The sequence below is a fragment of the Chiroxiphia lanceolata genome, chromosome 19, assembly GCF_009829145.1.
Source record: "Chiroxiphia lanceolata isolate bChiLan1 chromosome 19, bChiLan1.pri, whole genome shotgun sequence".
NCBI classification, from domain to species: Eukaryota; Metazoa; Chordata; class Aves; order Passeriformes; family Pipridae; genus Chiroxiphia; species Chiroxiphia lanceolata.
In genome coordinates this window covers 8,929,693-8,948,705 of record NC_045655.1, presented here as the reverse complement: position 1 = coordinate 8,948,705, position 19,013 = coordinate 8,929,693, and the positions used below count along the sequence as shown (strand labels likewise).

The 19,013-nt window shown below is 42.8% G+C and overlaps 1 protein-coding gene across 1 annotated transcript in view; it reads left to right on the top strand.

The window, feature by feature from the left end:
* The first annotated feature begins 2,586 nt into the window (after positions 1-2,586).
* Positions 2,587-19,013, top strand: part of TEX2 (testis expressed 2) — a 43,372-nt gene continuing 26,945 nt past the window's right edge. The window contains 1 exon segment of the mRNA XM_032706874.1: positions 2,587-2,709. The gene's annotated coding sequence lies outside the window, so the exon portion shown is untranslated.

The following is a 19,013-nucleotide window of genomic DNA, read 5'->3' as shown; positions in this document are numbered from 1 at the left end:
TGAAAGTGTTTGACCCAGTACCTTCCCTGGGAAGAGCTCTGCCTCTGGGTGTCACCTTGACAGCATGTTTTACCTCTGCACACCTTGCTGGCCTTGATTCAGCCTGTTCTGTGAACCCACTTCACCTCCTGGCAGCCACGAGAGGCTGTGCTGCTGCTCCCTGTACCTCACCCCCAGCTGCAGAGAGACAGGTGGAAGTTGGAACCTCCTCTGATTCTGGAAATGTGACTTCTCTGATGTGAGGAGTTGCATAAAGCTATTTCTCCACTGATACTTGGCAATTTAGGAGCCTTTAATAATAGAGGATCTATCCTCAGCTCAGCTTTAAAAATGAAGCAGTAATAAAAAAAACACCTCCAAACTCCAGAATAATGTGCTTTAGCACAGGACACAACAAGAGCTCAGGGTTTCTGCAGTTCCCAGGGGCATTTTAGAAGCAGAGTCAGAGCCAGGCTTGGGGAACTGGCTGGGGAGGCTCCCTGAGGAGGGCACGACCAGGCTGTGCCCCTTTGTGCCAGGAACTGGGATCAGTGTGGGGAGAAGTGATGGGCTGGAGGCCAGGATGGGCAATTTGCAATGTAGAGAATTCAGGTCCAAAGATAGCACAGAAACCATTGGTGGGGGAGAATTGAGGGGTGCTGAGGACACTGTGGTTGTGGTGTGGAAGGAGGGTGGCACTCAGGAAGCTCCAGCTCTCCTCCATACCCACCATCAGGGCCAGCTGCAGTTCCCTGGGAAGCCCTGGCTGTGCCAGCCCTTGTTGGGCTCTGCACAAACTGAGTGGGCTGCAGCCTTGTTTGTCTTTTCCATGCTAAGCCTCTTTCCATTGCATTTAATATTTTACCACTGACAACCAAACAAACCAAGAGTAAAGCTGTTCTCACACACACACACACACAGCCCTGTGTGTGCCAAGATTCCCGCGCTCAGGCACAGCTGCTGCCTCATTCCCTTTAAAGCTTCTCAGGATAAAATTGCAAGGCCTGTCCTGCAGCTCCTGGGTCTTCCCCAGCATCTGACGGCAAATGAGATTTGTGAAAACCACGTGGAACCCCAAAGCTCACGTAATGTTCTTTTCTCACAAAAGTAGAAGCTTTAAACTGCCCCGAGCTGTGAAATTCTGATGGGGGCATTACAGAGAAGGGAACTGAGCCTCACAGTGGTTCTGGCGGAGAAATATTACTTATTATTTTACAGCCTGCTCAAGCACTGCTTTTAAAGATATTTAAATGTCTCCCTCACATATTCCAGTAATTTGAATTCTGCTCACATATCCAACTAAATGTTGGCTAGTAAATAAATTACTGTTGTCTCATCACCTTATAAAGTATCACAAATTTGAACACTGGTATGAAATAAAGAGTCTGAAAGATCTCGTAGGATTATGTTTTAATTCGAACTGAAATTACTAAGGAGAAGAGAATTGACACGGCCAAATTAACCCAAGGGTGAGCTAAAGGAGCCTGGGCAGCCAAGGCCAGCATGAGTCTGACCCGGTGTAATGTTGTAATGTCATTATGAACTGCCCTCAGAAGCAACAGCAATTAAGTGAAGGGTAAAAGCAGTGGTGAGGCTGTAATTTATTGCAAGACACCATTATTGGGAAAACAACCTTCTGACACAGAGAATTAATTTTTTTCTCCCTGTGCGCTGCTAATTGGTAAATACGAAGGGTAAATAAAACGACCTCTGCTAGGGCACGTTTCCCGGGTTCGCTGGGTGACAGACGACTTTTGGCGAAGCGTTCAGACACCCACCAGCTTTCCTGGCCGCGCACACACATTTCCTGCAGCGGCCGCTCCCTCAGCAGCGAAACCCTCGTCCTGGAGCGGGCGGGTTTATCGGGGCGGCCCGGCAGGCTCGGCACCGGGGGTGGGGGCAGCGGGAGCGGCCGTGACCCCGCGCGGGCCGCGGGAGCCGTTCCGCCCGTCACCGCCACCGGCCGCCGGAGCCCGATCGCCGGAGCCCGATCGCCTGAGGGGCGAGCCCGCCGCCCGCGGGTCCCCCATCCCCGTCCCCGTCCCCAAGCCCGTCCCCGTGCCCGCCCCGCTCCGCCCCGTCCCGCCCCCCGGCCGGCGCTGCGGCGGCTCGGCCAGGCCCGTCCCCCCGCGGGGCCCGGATCGGCGGCGCCGCCGCCTTCCCGCTGCTGCCGCCGGCCGGCGCGGGCTGGAGCCGGGCCGGGGCCGCGCCGGGCAGTGCCATGAGCCGCGGCTGAGCCGAGGTGAGGGCAGGGCAGGGCGGCCCCGCGCCGGGGGATGCGGGCAGGGGCGAGCGGAGGGGCCGGGGGGGGCGGTCGGGCCGCGCCGCGGGCGGGTCCTGGGGCCGGGCAGGACGATGGCGGCCGGGGGGACCCGCGGAGCTGAGGGAGCTGAGCCGGGACCCGGCGGCTGCTGTGGCGCTGAGCTGGGCTGGGCTGAGCTGAGCTGGGTTGGGCTGAGCTGAGCTGAGCTGAGCTGAGCTGGGCTGGGCTGGGTTGGGCTGAGCTGGGCTGGGTTGGGCTGAGCTGGGCTGGGTTGGGCTGAGCTGGGCTGGGTTGGGCTGGGCTGGGCTGGACTGGAGCGCTGCCCCTCGGTGTGCCAGAGCCGGGCTCAGCAGTTGTGCAGCAGCTGCCGGAGTACGAGCGACACCTCCAAAACAAGCGGCGGAGGAAGCGGCGGCCGCTCCTGCTGGAGCAGGGGGAGCATTTCCAGTTGGCTTTTAGTACCAAAGGTTTTCTGTCTCCTGAAATTGTTTTCTCTCCGTGGTCGGCTCCCTGGTTTCTGCTTCTCTTTCCGTTCCCAGCGTCGTTTGTGTGTTACCTCTGTTGCAGTTCAGTGGCTGAACCCGTGTGCTGTGTCTCTTCAGCGTGTGCTAAAGTTCCTTTTTAATGTTCGTGTTCAACTTCTTGGTGATTTATGTCTCTCAGCAAATGTCTTGAGGAACTGCTGTCCGTATTTTTTGGGAATTAAGTGTACAGCCGAGATTAATTTGAAGTTTTGTATGCGACCTAAGTATTATAACTCGAAGATAAATTAGTGTAAGACTTCAGTGCTGTAAAATTATCTTCTGTTAAGATGCTTTGTCATACTCCTCTTTCAAGATGATATTGCTTGTGTTACTCGGGAAAACAAGGCAGGCTCACAATTTTAGGGATGTGCATTTTTACAAGAAGCCTTTATTTTACTGTTACAATAACTTCATATTCCTAAACTGAATAAAAATCAGGCGGTGTGAGTACCCTATTTCAGTTTTCTCTGGATTGAAAATGGACTAAATTAGAGATAAAAGCACTTTAATTTAAGCAAAAGAAAGTAATGTTTTTGATGTTAGAATTGACTTTTAAAGACTGACATCGTGTTGGTTTATGATATATGGGAGGTTACTGTTCTGTTTGACTTCAAAGCTGATCCAACAAGCTGCTCTGTTGTGGGCGGCATATTAATTTTACTCCAAATAGGTGCTGAGGCTTGAGGTAGTGTTTCTAAGGCAGGACAGGGTAAGGTGTGTTCTCTCTAGAGTAAAAGACGAAAAAGTTAATTCTGTGCTCAAAGATACCTTGTACTGGGCTCTGCTGGGGTATGGTATCCCCTGGGAATTGTAGTAGTAAGGTGAACATCATTTCTTGTGAGAACATCATCTTTTGGTCCAAGCAAAGAACTTAGTGAGATGACCCATATTGCCTTTATTTCAGAAACAAAAATCAATGAATAAAATTCAAAGTTAAAACTTGGAGAAGGACACAGCCCAGTAAAGTACATATATTAATTGCATCTTTCTTTTTACATGAAAACAACTCTTGAGGAGTTTCAGATGTTGATAGCAAATATTTAGTTGTTTCTAACTAAAGAAGTTCTAAACCAGCTGTTTTTCAAAGTGAAGAATGTGGAGCGGGAAGCCTTGACAGAACATTTAATGTTAATAATTTCTCTGTCATGGCAGGTGTGTAAACAAAGTGATGGGAGATACAGAAACTTACCTGGTAAATAAAATATTAATATAATTGAAATAAATTGAAAGTCACGTATCTAGAGGACTGAAGATGCACTGTTGCATTCCAGTAGGTTTTTAGTTGATTTGTGACTGTGCTGCTCTAACCTCACCTTTCCGTGCAATTCAACCACATCCCTTAGATGAAGTCAGGAGGTTTCTCTTGTAGCACGTCTGAGAGGCCACCAGAGTGACATTGTGTGGGTGTGCAGGTGACCAGTCACAAGCATGGCACAGGACACACAGGACATGTTTCCTGTGCTGCTGTTCCCTGTGCTGCTCTCAAAGAGCTTTAACCAGTTTTGGCCCACGAGGTGAGTAGATTGTGGTGCTGAATGTGCAGAGTGTAACTGCTGCCTACCCAGGAGCTGAAATAAAATAAAGGCTGTTTATTAGGATAAATTGTAGTGAAGGGGAGGGTAAGTAGATTCTGGTCTTAAACACAGTTTTTGGAGCTTGGAAAAGTCCCTCAAAATTAGATTTTTATTCTTTTTCCTTGGTGAGCTACAAATTGTGGTATCAGATGTCCACAGTAGTAAAGCTAATTCAGTGTGCTCTAAAGCACTTATCTGTGAATAAAAGCCTTCGTGTTCTAGAAACCCTCAATGCCCTAAATGAAACAATCAGATGACAATGTATGTTGGAAAATAAGAGTGTGATGTAGGCTTAGAGATTAGAGAAATAAAGATAAGAGTTAATACTGTGAACTGTCATGAGTGTGTGCTTGGTATTAGGAGAGATGTATTCAGAGTAGAAATAACACTGGAAATCCATAAGGGTGCCACATGTGCCCAATAAAAGAGATGGACATTGACTTTCTAAGTAATGTAGAGTGGACATTAGAGAGGATGTGCTGTGCTTTCAAGGGGAGGATGGTAGAACAGTGAAATACTGAGAGAACAATATTGTGTCAGAACTGTTGATTTAAAAAGAAAAGTGTACCACTCATTATAGTGAAGGATTGTGCTAAATGCTTCAGATCCACCAAGTAAAGGGTTTGGTGGGTTTTTTTGTACTACAAGTGGTTGAATTAATCTGCTTTTCTGGATGTGTAGGACAAAGATCTCAGTTATTGTGTCCTAAAAATACATGATAAGCTGTTCTTGACAGAATTGTGAATTATCTCTTCTTGGACAGTTTAACTTCTTTAAAGCTTCTGCTAACATGGCAAGCTCAGAAGTTGGAAGGTAGGAAGTTAATAATAATTGGTCAAGGTCCCATTTCCAGCCTGAGGCAACGAGATCTGAAGATTGTACATTGGCTGGGAATGTTTATCCTCACCCAGCAGCCTCAGCCTGTGGGGAGCGTTGGGAGGGCTGGGCTTTGACCACCTGCAAGGAGAAGAGTTCTAAGGTGTTGAGTTCTTTGCCATCACCTTTATTCTCTGGGTACTCAGATCTGTTGTCTCTGAAGCCCATTGTTAGTGCCTTTGGAGAAACATGAGAATATAATGGTAAAAAAGGGTTCATGATCCAATCCTGCTTGTCTTGCCTTCCTGTTCCTCAAAACTCCCACTTTGTTCATATTCTTTCTCTCTGTTTATTTTAACTCTCCCCTCTCCAGACAGCAAGGTGTGTTACTCTGCTGTGCAAAGCCCAAAGCAGTTGTTAAGTTGGTGTTCTAAAAGAGAAGGTGACTGATGGACAAAGGATAACAGAAGATCAATAAACACAGTCAACAGTGGTGTTTTCCCATAAAGGTCAGGAGGGCAGAGGAAATAAATTGTGTGTGAACCAGGCTTTAATATTCATTACCCAGTGTCTCAGTGGGTTATAAAGTGTTGTGCTCCCTGACCCCACTGGTGAGGGATGACAGGGATGTTGCAGGAGGATGTCCCATAGTGCTGTGAACATATTGCATGTCCTGTCAATGCAGGATTGTTATCCTGAAGCTGTGAGAAGATGGGATGGTCAAACTTAGAATAGGATCTCTTATAAGGGTATGAAAATGGATATTCAGGAGTTGGGCTGCTCTTCTAGAGGATCTGTTTGAGCCTGTAAAAACTGCTATATTGGGTTTTAGTAGCTTAAGTAAAGACTGAGAGCTGTAAGACTCTGGAGCCTACTCTGGATTTCATGTGTTTTGTTTAAATTATATGTCAGTTGTAAAATAGGACTACAAAAATACAAACACAAACCAAGCTACTGTCTCCTTTGATACTGGGAATTTCAAAGCAGGTGGCAGAGGCTGCAGTGAAGTTTTGATCAGAAATTACATAGCTGTAAAAATGGTTTTGTTTCACTGGAAGTCAAGATTAAGGCTGAGGAAAGAAAAATGTCCAGACAGACTCAAAGAATGAGTGTTGTGTGAGGGAAGGGAGATGGTCCTGCTCCCACAGGTGTGTTTGGGAGCTGGGTAAGGGAATGTCACTGGACATGTGACACCAAGAGCAGACAGGGAAAGTTGTCCGAGTTTGGCACTTTGAGCTGCAGAATGTTCTGTTTCCTTCACTTCTGAAACTTGGGAGTATCCAAAACCTGCCTGGTGTGGGCTCTGCCAGGACCCCAGAGTTCCTCTGGCTGAGACCGAGAGTGATAACAGCAGAACATTGCAGAGCATTCCCATACCCCTTCCCGACGTCACCTCCCACTTCTTGTTCCCGTCTCCCTGCCCCAGAGTGCCCATGGAAGGTGATTTCTGCTCTGGATGCCTTCCAAGCCAGGCATTTCCATTCTTGCTTAATATGTATCCATCGTGCCTGGAGGGGCTCCACTTTCTTTCCTAATACTCTTGTGTAAGGCTTGGGGTTGGTCACATTAATAAATGTACTTTGGTGGTAAATTAAAGTGATCCCTACGATTCTTGCCCTGTTTGTAGCTGCTGTGAGGTTTGATAAGGTTTATCTTTGCAAGACCTTCTCAGTAGCAGTTCTTTTTGTCTAATCGCTTTCACACTTCTTCCTTTTCAACTTGACTCGAAGTGTTAAACAAAGGAACAGGGAGAAGGGGAAAGAGCTAAGGGTGAGATAATCCTAAATGTCTGTCAGCTCAAAAATGTGCTGGTTAATAATAAAGGCTTTGCCAGGGCTTTAATAAACCTGAGCTAATGCGTGACAACTTTACAGAAGTATTTTTATAAAAGAGAAAGAAAAAAATTTCTCCTCTTTATATGTTATTTTTAGTGAATAACAAGAGATGTGGATGGAGAAAGGAACAGCTGTGCATACAAACTATCTCCTGTTTTGTAATTCCCTTTATTCCCTGTTATCATTCCCTTTATGACAACAGGCTGAGTTTTCCCAGAAGCCTTAACACTGCTGAGAGGTTGCAGGCAAGCTGAAGAGCAGTGCCTACCAGTTCCAGAAAACTCTTGAGTGTCTGAAAAGGTGCATTTAGAGATGTATTGTGTTTAAGATTATAAACATTTGACTGTGTGGATCTCCATTTTTGTCATGCAGCTTTGAGATGTGGATTGGCAATTGGTTTTGAGTATTGAACAGGTTGTATGAACCCTTGCTTTTCTGATGAGTTGGGACAACCTTCCAGTCTCATTTTTATTGATCAGCTTTAAAAAAATTCTAACTAGATATTTATTATTCTTCCTATCAAGTCAAGCTAAAACTTCACAATTAAAATGATAAAAATGAGTAAATCGTGGTGCTGCCCAATGAGTTGTTCTAGTGCTTGACTTTCTCTGGATGTAGTTTTTTAAACCTGCTTCTTCCATTCAGCTGCCCTAAGCAGTGCATTTACCAATGAAACCTGCTGTGGGTTGACTGTCTTGTTGAAATTTTTCTACTCACAGAATGGGTGAGGTGCAAACAGTGGCTTTTTGAGCCTCCTCCAATACCCCAGACCAAATCAGTGCTGATTTGTGTGGTCTGTGCAGATCTCAGGCTGTTGAAGAAGGCATTGTCTGTGAGGATCACACTTCTCACTCCTTCCTGGAGAACTTCTGAGAGCTGTGGAGCTGTTCCTCAGTGGAACAGAGAGGAGTTTGGCTCGGGGGGAGGGGGTGGTGACAAGTGTGAGGTGGAAAGATTTCCATCCATATCTGGATTTCCACTTGCACTCTTTATTTCAGTTTCCCCCAAAGAGTTGCCAGTGTTGTCTCTAAAGCCTTCATTGTACATAGCAGGGCAGAGGCAGCTCCTTAGGGATGGGAGCAGCTTCCTCACCCTTTGGTCATCACTGGTTTGTCACCTTATCCTGGAAGACACCCGGAGCTGCCTCCTCTGCCCTGACCTCAGCAATGAAAAGCCTCGTTGAAACACCCCCACCCTGACAATGAACAGGTGAGGATGAGGTACTCACAAACCTGCTCACAGTGTTTGCAATTCAGAGCTTGACTCCCTTTGATAAACAAATGCCTGGTGGATTAATGAAGCATGTATATAGGAACGCTGCCCTGTGCCTGAAATGAGCCTTGCCTGCATCATGCTGTAATTGAAGGAGGCAGGATATGGCTCAAAGACACTTATTTCCCTTTGCCCTTTTGAATCCATCTGGTGGCTTTTGCTGTTCTTTTATCTCCCAGCAAACCAAGACCTTAAAATTGATGCCCTAAAATTCATTTCCTTGAAGCTGCTTTAGTGACACTTCTCTTTCTGTGCATGTGTGTGCACAAAAAGTAACCATTTTTGCATTCACTCTTACCTATTTTATCGAGTACTTGAGACTGTAGGCATTATTTCTGAGTGCAATAGCAGAAACTTTTATGGTGCTGAAGGTGGTTGCTGGACAAACATTACACTGATAATACCTGGTTACTGAATAGCAAGTACAGGATGAGAAAGGGAAGACTTTAGCCATTTTTTTACAGGGAAATAACTTCAAAGACTGCCAGTGTAGAACTTGCAATGATACTGCTTGAATGGAAAGTAGAACTGGGATTCTTAAAAATTCATTAAATTTTTTTAAGCTCTTTTCTTCATATTGCACTATGAATTCAGCTGGCAACTGGTGAGTTTTGGTGTGTGTTCCCACAAGACACCCACCTTTTGACCTTTTACTTTTCAGCCTGTGGGATTGTCAGATGAAATTTCTGGAGGCAACTGAGTTGATTTAATGTTTGCAGAAGTGAGATCCGTGTGTGTGTTTTACAGCTCCATGTGTAGCTGGTCAGAATGTAGTATGTGCTTCTGAAATAGAGACCTGGAGGAATTATTTCGTTTGCAGATGTCCATTTTACTGCTCTGCCTGAGGTCTGCATTCCACGAGGTTAAAGACCTGTGTCTGCATGCTATGAGTGAATTATAGAGGAACAAATAATTGTTTTCTGAGTTGAGAGAAAATGAGCAGTGGGTGAGAACACCGTTCAAGGAATGCTGAAAAGTTCAGAAAACTCTTAATGAATTTAAACATTTCAAGGACAATTTGTTTCCCCTTAATTTCCCATTGGTGGCCTGATCACACAGTGAAAGACCATGTTGGGGTAGGTCCATGCTGCTGAGAAAAGAGGAGAGCTCTGTTTGTGTTCTTCCCAATCTTATTTTGTTTACTTTTTTTTGAGTATTCACATGAGTAATTATCTTTCTAGGCATGTTATCACTACCCACATTTGGAGAGAGAAAAACAGAGTAGGAAGGATCCTCTCATATTCTTGTTGCTTAAGTGTGTGAAATAAAGTTCTTCAAGGTGCACAAGGACCTCACTTTGCCATCGCACCGTAGTGCTTTTATCCTTCTTTATGAGCAATATGATGTCTTTGTATCTCCATTTATGTGAAATGATCATTTCAATTAAGAGTGTCAGCAAAGCTGTTTTTCTTTCATGTATCTACCTCCCATGGTTTCTTAGCAATTAGGAATAAAAAGATCTGTTGTGGGAGGTGCTCATCGTTTCTGACTCAGTTGGTTTCAATGGAGTCAGGCCTGTAAAGCAGCTGTTCAGGTCAGGGAATCTGTCATTGACCCATCAGATGTTGCAATTAAAATGGATCACAGCTGTTAGAAATAGGAGTTCCCTCCATTGCTCCTAAAACAACCAACACACAGCCCAAAACCCAACCATCAGAAAGCTTTAATGTATTAAACTAATTCATTAACTACTGCTCTCTTCATGTCTAATGCAAGAAACAGGGGATGCAGATCGAGCTGGTGGCTTTGATGTCAGGACTGTTTGTGGCAGGGACCTCTTTCATGTTCTGGATAACAAAGTCCAGGGAATATTCTTGCCAACGTCTGTCAATTAATAACTTTACATCCTGAAGTGTTTGAAGCTATAAATACTGTGTGAAAAATAAGAAAATATATTTAAATGAGAACACGTGTGGATGTTTTTGCCACATACTTCTTTTTTTGCCTTAACACTTTTATGGATTTTGTAAATATGTGAATGTACTGTAATAGAATAAATAGGAATTTTATGGTTGCTTCAACCCTGTGCACTTGAGTGGGTGTTTTTGTGTCTGGCTGTCTCATAGTCCAGTATTTCTGGACTATGCTTAAATCAGCCTGTAATTCAAAATTAATCTTTTAAGAGACAATACTGAAATGCATATAACAGTTGCAAGGCTCTAGAAGCTTTTGACAAGCTGAAAAACCCCCTTTATGTCATGGCAGTCAGTTGGGATGCTGGGAAAGTCTGGGTTGTCTGTCCTAATGTTTTTATTTGAGCCTCACTTCATATCTCTGCTCACTGAGGGTTGTCAGTGTTTCTGTGTTGTGTGTTTGGTTTTTTCTTTTAATAAACAAAACCCTCTGTCCTCTGAGTGGTAAAATTTACCTCTGAGTGGTAAAAATTCAGGTTGTTTGGGGCCATCTGAGTTCCATTTGGGTATTTTGGATGTTCTCCTGCCCTCATCACTGCACTTTGTCCTCCTACAGAGCTGCTGAACTTCTGCATTTCAGTTTCTAGGTCTTGGAGGTGAACATAAATCTGAATGAGGTGAGTGCTGCCTCAGGCAGAGAGAGATGACTGGTACTTGCCAGTTCTTGGTTTGACATTTTATTTTCCTGCTATTCTTAGGACAAGGATTCTTCAGTTTGCTTTACATTTTGTTAACTTTCTATGGATCCTTCTATGAATTGAAAGTTAAAAGCATTTTAAGCATAGAAGCTGCCATTAGTAGTTTATGATCTCTGCACAGTTCTTGCTAGAATAGGATGTGTGATTCTTGAGCTGCTTTATTGTGGTTCTCAGTCCTTGCTGTTGCTGTTTTAAGAAGTCAGTGGCTTTGTATGATCTTGTCCCAAGTGCTGTGTAAACATTGCTCTTCAGTGGGAAAAGTTAAAGCAAAATTTTCCTCGCCCTCCTTACAATCCTGAAACTCAGAATAACATGATTACCTGCTCAGGGCTTTCAGAGAACTCTGGAATTCCAGTCCATTTCCTTCCAAAATTAGATCACAGAGAGCTTTTTTTTTGTTGTTGTTCGTGTGGTGCCAGTTTGTGTTTCTTGCCTTTGCAGTTGCCAGGTAGCATGAAATGCTGGTAATACCTTTCTGCATTAATTTTTCATGGAATCCAGTGGCAGGCAAGACCACTCAGTGCCTGGCATGGAGCTTGGGCAGGACTGCCTCTCTCAAGTGCTGGGAGCAATATTTTTGAGGGAACTTTGCAGAACAGTCTGACTTTTGGCTTCAATTGCTTTTGTCCCACCACTTCTCAAACTTCATAGCAACTCTGAAAAGACTTGCATGTTATGAAGTTCTGTTTACTGACCTTTTCCTAAGATTTTCTATTTTCTGGACCCTCTGGGGATTGTGCTTGCAGAAGCTTCTGAAAACTCCTGGTCTTTCTAAATGCAATTTCTGCATTTATCAGACATTTTTCCTTAGGTAGATGAGGTGCAAGGAAGTAAATCAATATAATAAGGTGCCCTCTAACAGAAATTTTCTGTGTTAATAGTTGCAGTTTGCTGTGTATCTTCAGATGCCGTAGGATAATGAGTTTTCATGTGTTAAGTACAACTGCCTCTATAGTTAGGTAGGAATACTTTGCTATTTAGATTGAATGTAGCTCTCCTCCTTCCCCAGGACAATTTAAGCTTTCTGAAAATAGCCTTGCTTTGATTAGTTGTTCTTATCTTGTTTTGTGCCAACTGCTTGGGGAGCCAAAAGTTGAAATTTTTCTAATTTATTTTATTTGAAGAGATATTACCTTGCTGCTTAGGGGTGTGCTTGGACCGAGTATTAAATGCTTTAGTCCTGTTTAGTAATAGCAGAGAATATCCTCTAATTTTGAAAACATCTCTTGAGACCTAAAGAACCCTTGATTGTGTCCCATGTTTTATCCTGGCAGGTTAGAAAGCCATAAAGCACCTTGCCTGCTAATCCTCTGCAGAACATGAAATTAAAATGAAGGTTGTGCATCAGAAATGAGAGATTTGATCAATCATTAAAAATCCTCTGGGAAAAAAAAATACTTCTTTAGATACCCGTGGGGTATTTTGTAAATCTGTAGATTCTGTTCCTTTTTAAATGATCTTTCATAACTACATTTTACACGAGGACCCAGAATTTGAGGTACTAATTGGTGCTCTGTGTATCTCATGTGGACAAGCCTGTTTATTTGTAGTACCTTTTCTACTGTTTTCATGTGATGGTTGTTTTAACTTTATTAACTTTGCAGGTGCTGTGAATATTGACTGAGTTTTTTTGTTGATGAAATGAGCTTTAAATGTCAAAAGAGGTCCTTGAATGCTCTTTGTTACCTGTGGGCACTTTTACCTATTGATGTGCATTTGCATTGCTGGGAAAAATTAGCCTGCAAGGGAACTCTACTGAGCCCTTTTTAATTTGGGATTCAGGGCAGCTTATTTGGCTTCATTTTGGGAACATGTTTTTCTGTAAGTCACTCGATCAGAATTTCCCCTGAAGATTTTATAGTGACCTTTCATTTATTTGGAGATGTGGGCAACGTTTTCAGCTGTGGACTAATCCAGGGAGGTTTTAGATAAGCTTTTATCAAATTAATGAGGAGTTGATTTTTTTTCCCCCCACTGAGATAAGAGGGAGTTACAATTCTGCACAGTTTTATGTTCTACCTCACCATTTATCCTTTCCACAAGATGTAACTTTTTATGTGTAGGCTTTTCATGGTTTATTATTACAGAAATAAAACATCTTCTCTTGAGATGCACAACTTCTGCAGCACCAGAAGATTCTGCTTTAGTCTTTTCTCCCTTTTAGAAGTGAACAAACCCACCAGTTGTATATTTATTGCTCATTAAGACTATTGGGGTTTTTAATTTTTGGGGTTTTTTAGCTCACCTTTGGCATGCAAGGATGATTCTGAAGCAAGTGCTTTGGCCAGGCAGTACAGCAGTTTTGGAAAAGAAAAGTGGGAAAAGCTGGCTTTAGGCTGGGACAGAAGTTTACCTCTGATTGCTCTGGTTTTAATGTGTCTGTTCCTGACTCCCTTGCTGCAGGAATTTCACATCTAGGCCTGTAAATCTTTCTTTTTCTGGGGCGTTTCTCTTCTCACTCATGGCCAAATTAGGGGGTTTTTGGGATAATTTGATGGCAGCAAATGGGAAAATATGTATTTGAGTGCACATTTTAAAGACAGCAATATATGATAAAGGAAATGACTAAATCTCCAAAAGCTGTGATGAAGGGGGAGTGGAGGGGTTTGGTGGTGGTTTTGTTACTCTTTTGATTTGTTCTGGGAATTAGTAAAAGGTCCCTTTGAACTGTTCAGTGTTAAATGTTTTGGAAGGAAAAGATTCTACTTGTTGCTTGCAATTACAAATGATAAAGAAACAATGGAGTTCATAGGAGGAGAACACGTGAATGGAGAAAGTATCACGTACCAGAATTTTTATTTGTTCTCATTGTACCAACTGGGAGTAAATGTTCTTTAATATAATTACACTCTGGTGCTGTTTGAATCTCCTCCAAAGAGCAGAGCTTTGCTTAAAAACTTCTTTTATTTCTTCTCTTAGGGGATGTGTTCATTCCTTACAAACACTGCTGCACTTCAGCCTGCAGAAAGTCATGAAATAAGAAGAAATTAGATTTTTCTGAGTTTCTAGTCAGCCTTTAACTGCTCAGCTTTTTATGTTTGTCAAAATTAGACCGTAGTGCTGCTTTTAAAGTTTTTGGTGTGAGTGTCATGAAGGAGAATAGGAAAGCATAATAATTATTCTTTTATCAGTAAAGGCAGAGAAACTAATGTGGTGGCTGACCTTTCTCAGGTCTTTGGGGAAAATGTTAAAGTAGAATAGACTCGCTTAGCTGACATTAAACACTTTTTATTTGTTTATTTTTGAAGTGTTGTAAATACAAGCTTGTATTTGGGACCTTATTTTGAAGACTCCTTATTTACCATTGCAATTTTCCTTGACCTTTCTGTCCTGGACTTAAACCGACACTTATTTGTCCCTTTGATAGGTTTATAGTTCTCATTAAAAGTATCATCTCCTTGAGAAGACTCCAGAATCTTGCTTAAGATTCTTCTTTTAAGTATAACTTAAATGCTGGTTATTTAATTGAAATTGTTCTGAACTTAAAAGCATTTACAAAAAAATGTTTGGTTTTTTTTTTTTTAGTGAAGCTCAGAGAATTCCTGCTGGAGATGTTTTAGGTCTTAACCATCTTAGTTGTGATAACCTGGCTTACCTCTCTTAAGAGATGTGTGCTGTGTATGCATAATATAATCCTTTCTTTTAATACTTTTTGATATTGATACCAACTTTTTCATTTGCCCTTGGATTTAAAACAGGCTTTATTGGGGTTTTGTTCCTCTTCCCCCACCCCCATCTCAAATCTAGTTGCATGAACTTGAAAGGTGAAGCAAAACTTCCTTCTTCCTGATGGAGAGTGAGGTTTAAAGTCTGGGCTTGCTCCAGGCTGGGTAACTGGATCCCTGACACGAGGGATCCCAGGGCTACTGTGTGACTGTAATTACCAACCCTGGCTCTGTAGTTCATCTAAAAGTAATGACTAATGGATGTAAAAGGAACAATGGATGTTAACCATGGAATACATTAACTCATGGAGATGCCAAGGGAATTTAATGGGTTGTAATTAGAAATTTGAATGGAGGTAGGAAAGAATGTTGAATTTGGGGGTTTGTATCCTTTTTTTTTGTCTTTTATGGTATAGATCTGCTGGAGGAGATGAAATTCATGTGGCAGGTAATGTCCCAGCAGCTGTGATCTCTGCTTCAGGAAGGGCTTCTGGGCTAGATGGGAATTGGCTTTCTAGACTGTTTCTGTGGCAAAGGAGTGCTTCTCACTAGTGCTGGGCTTGGTTTTGAAGGACCTGAAATGAAGCCTTCTAGCTCTTTCAAGAGAAGGATTTTTGTCTGCTACTGAGAGCTCTGTTACTTATTTTAAATAGGTATAAAGAATTGCAACAGTTCTCCCACATATCTCGGTGTTGGAAGGAAGATACTGGTTGAGTCTCTGGTAAATCAAGTGGAATCTAGAATTTCTGGGAGCAAATATGGATTTCAGAACGTGTTGGCCTGTGCAGGTGTTTCCAATCCAGGAAAGATTTAGCATGACATCACATTGTGGCATTACCAATAATCAAATTAGTGGTTTCCTGAACAGCATTTAGGGATTGTTCTTCTGGCACAACTGGCAGATAGAGGGGAAAGTATTACAGAGCAGTTTAAGAACCTGTAAAGCTTTTCCTTTACTTAGGAGGAAAGGAATTTCTGTTTTGCGGAAAACACATTTTTTTGGTCTGTGTTTAGTAGCAACCAGCAGGGAAAATACAAGTGTTGAACCCTGCTGGCCATTTTTGTGAAAGCATTTTGGTAATGCAGTGTGCCCTGTACCCTTTCCCCCTCATGTAGATGTTGCAATAAGTAATAGCAATGTGATTAGAACAGTTGGCTGGTGCAGTGCATGTGAATTTAGTTACCCAATCTGGGCTGTTTCTCCAACTGAATGATTATGAAAGGCATTGAATTGCTCTGCTGAATATACCTTAATTAGTAAATGTGGCCAGATTGAACTGTGGGTAGAACAAGCGTGGTGGATGCAACTCTGACCTTTGAAGTTAGTTCCTAGTTTGCTGCTCAGTGTTGGCTGAATCACTTTCTAAATTGTTAATGTGAAAATAATTGCTGTGCTCCATCTATAAAGTTGAATGTATAATTGTCTGAAAGAGGCCCTTCAGTGCACTGGGTGGTTTCTGGGGCTCAGCTGAAGGGTGGGGTGTGTGTTTGTCCACTGCAGGGTTTGCCAGTTCAGGAGAAGTTGGGCAGAAGGACAGACTGCTGGGTGCTCAGCTCTTCCTGTAAACACTCCCAATTAGTCATTCCTGCTGTAGTTGATTGCACATGTTACTGGAGTGACACTCAGAGAAGGTGCCATGGCCTGACCCACACTGGGTGTCCCTGTTGGTCTCCAGGTGCTTCCCAGAGTGTTGGAGACATGTTGTCCCCTGGGTAAAAACACATCCTCAGGAAAGGGCTGGGCAAGGAATATTTTCTGTTCCCAGGCAGCTGTGTACCCTGTTTGCCTGGTTCACTGTTTGCTGCTGTAGCTTTGGAAGCACTGCCTGTAGGTGAGGATTCTGAACTGCTGTGCTGTGGGTGATGGGGATGCAGTGCCTCGAGGTCACAAGTGGAAATGGCAGCAGTTGGTTGGCAGCTCTCTCATTCCACCCTGCAAAAGCATCCACTTTGGGGGAAAGGAGTTATTTTCTGAGCAGCCATCTTCCCTTCCAGGCAAAAGTTCATGTTTTGAGTCATTTGAAGCCTGAGGATTTGAGATTATTATTATTATTCAGATCTGCCTGCCACATAAATAAAACTGATACCTTGCATCTTCAGAATGAACAACAGGAAAACCCTGAAGAGGCAGCCAGAGGAAGTGGGGACAGTGTGGCCTTCAAAAGAAGGACCAAAGCAAACCTGTGTTTCTGCAAGTACTGATGGGGTTTGGAGTTGTGCAACTTCAGATGGGGAGAGAATGTCAGGTCTTCAAACAGGTGGGAGAGGAGCTGAGGAGTAGGAGAAAGGGGAAACAGCAAATGAGGATAATGTAGCCAGAAATCAGTGAGAAGTGAATCTGTTAAAATGATTTAAGGAGTAAAAATGTGCAGTTAGAGAACCTAATGAAATATCTTTGTTATCAAAACCAAACAAAAGTGAAAGAGCTGTGCTGGAAAAGCTTTTCAGCATCTACTTGGACAAAAAAAAAAAAAAAAGAAAAATCCAGCAAACAAACAAAACCCCAAATCCTCCACAGCAGAACAGAAACTGTGCTCAGGAAGGGTTGGAAATATGCTTTTATAAGACATAATTCATGGTATAGTAACATGCTTAGGGTAGGCAAATAGTGGCTAATCGAGAATTTCCTTCCTCTCTGTGTTAGCTAGTTAATCATGATGTTAAAGTCTTGCTTGTTCAGTGCAATCTCTTTTCAGTGCATTTGGTGTGTGCAAGTAAAGTTCATCTGTTTCAGGTCATTAGCACTGCATTAGCACAGCGTGTTTAAACACGAGGTAATTAACTGCACAGTGCAAACACAGTGTGCTAAAGAGCCATCCAAACCCACCAAGTTCTAGCTGATACAAAATACCACACTGGAAATGCTGTTAGGAGGGGGGAGTTAATATTTTTCACCTGCTTTGCTAAATTATTGATACATGGTTAGTGCCAAATGGCAGAAGAGGAGTCAAGCTGATGCCAACAGCATCCTATGCAAGGGTTTGTGTTTTTTTTTTTTGGTGGGGGGGGTTGGGATTTTTTCTTCCTAAGTGTATGACATGGAAGATGAGTAGGTTTTTTTGTATTTGCAAATTTTGGTTTATTTATTTATTGCAATTTCACAACTGGCACAAAATATTAAAGATGTGTGATAGCTGATGGTCCAGCACGAGGGAAATGGAAATGGAGTTGGACAGTAATAGCCTTTTCACTCTCCAAAATAAATTTGGGTGCATTTGTCTAAAAAATGGGGTGATTTGCAGTTTGAACAACGTGAAATGGAACTGTGTCCAAAGGCAGTGTGGATCCTGGATGCTGGTGGTTCCCAGGTTGCTAATCCAGCAGGGAAATGAAAGACCAAATTTCTCACTAACTTCAGCACTCACCAAGTTATATGTGCATATGACATAATATACAACCTGACTGGGAAGCACACAAATGCTCAAAGAAACAAGGAATAAACTAGTCAACAGTTTAGGAGCCATAAAATGGGCAACTGTAGTGAGTAGGAAGTTGAGGGCAGATATTCCCTCCTGTTCCAACATTACTGGATAAGCTGTGTAGCAGAGCTCTGCTGTTTTAAAATGTTTAACCCAGCTTATTTTACTGACAGGCTAAAAAACATTTACATGAGCAGCTCTGTTGGGAAGTATAAAGGGCTGCAACCTTTAGTGGGGTGATGATGCCGAACAGGTGGCACAGCATTGCTGGATAATACAATCTGATATCACAACTGTTTGTGAAGTGCACATTTCTTCACCACCACATAATCCTTCTCCTGAACTGCTCTTTAAACGTCAGCAAAGGCCTCTCATTAATTCAGCCTGACAGTTTGATTACGGCATTTTAGCAGCTTCTGAAAAATAATTCAGTTACTGAAGTGGTAAACTCGCTGTCTTGGCAGTGGAGATAAAGTGCTGCCTCCCAGCTGGAGAGGCAGAGCTAATCCTGGAATTCCTGATCCATCTCTGTGCGTGGTCACCAGTAGTTTAAATGTGTGGCATTTCCTCTCCATGTAAATATGTGCAAAGTCCACTCTCTTGGTCAGTAAAATTCTTGAAATAATATGCTTCCCACACGTGAAGATTTTTACGTGTTGCAGACCTTCCTCTGAGGTTTCAAATCTGCTTTAGTTGAAAGAAATAGGAAATATTAATTATTGCCTGTGGAAGGAGCTGAGAGTCAGGAGTGAAGAATTTCAGTGTGGTGGGGTGGGATGGGGCTTCTGGAACTCAGAAGTGCATTTAGTGAGGAAGATATGGAAGTGGTGCTTCAGAGATGAACTGTAATTTCCGAACACTTGGAGATAATTTTAACAGCATGGCACTTGTTAATATTCCCATTTTGTGCTATGTGGAAATATGTAGCAAACAGTAACCTAGGTCTGTAAGTCTGAGCATAAGTGTCTTCTGCTTGGGTTTTCTTGAATTTTTTTTCTACCTAAAATTGTGTCATTCTTCCTTCAAGATCACCTTAAGAGGGTCTACAATGCTCT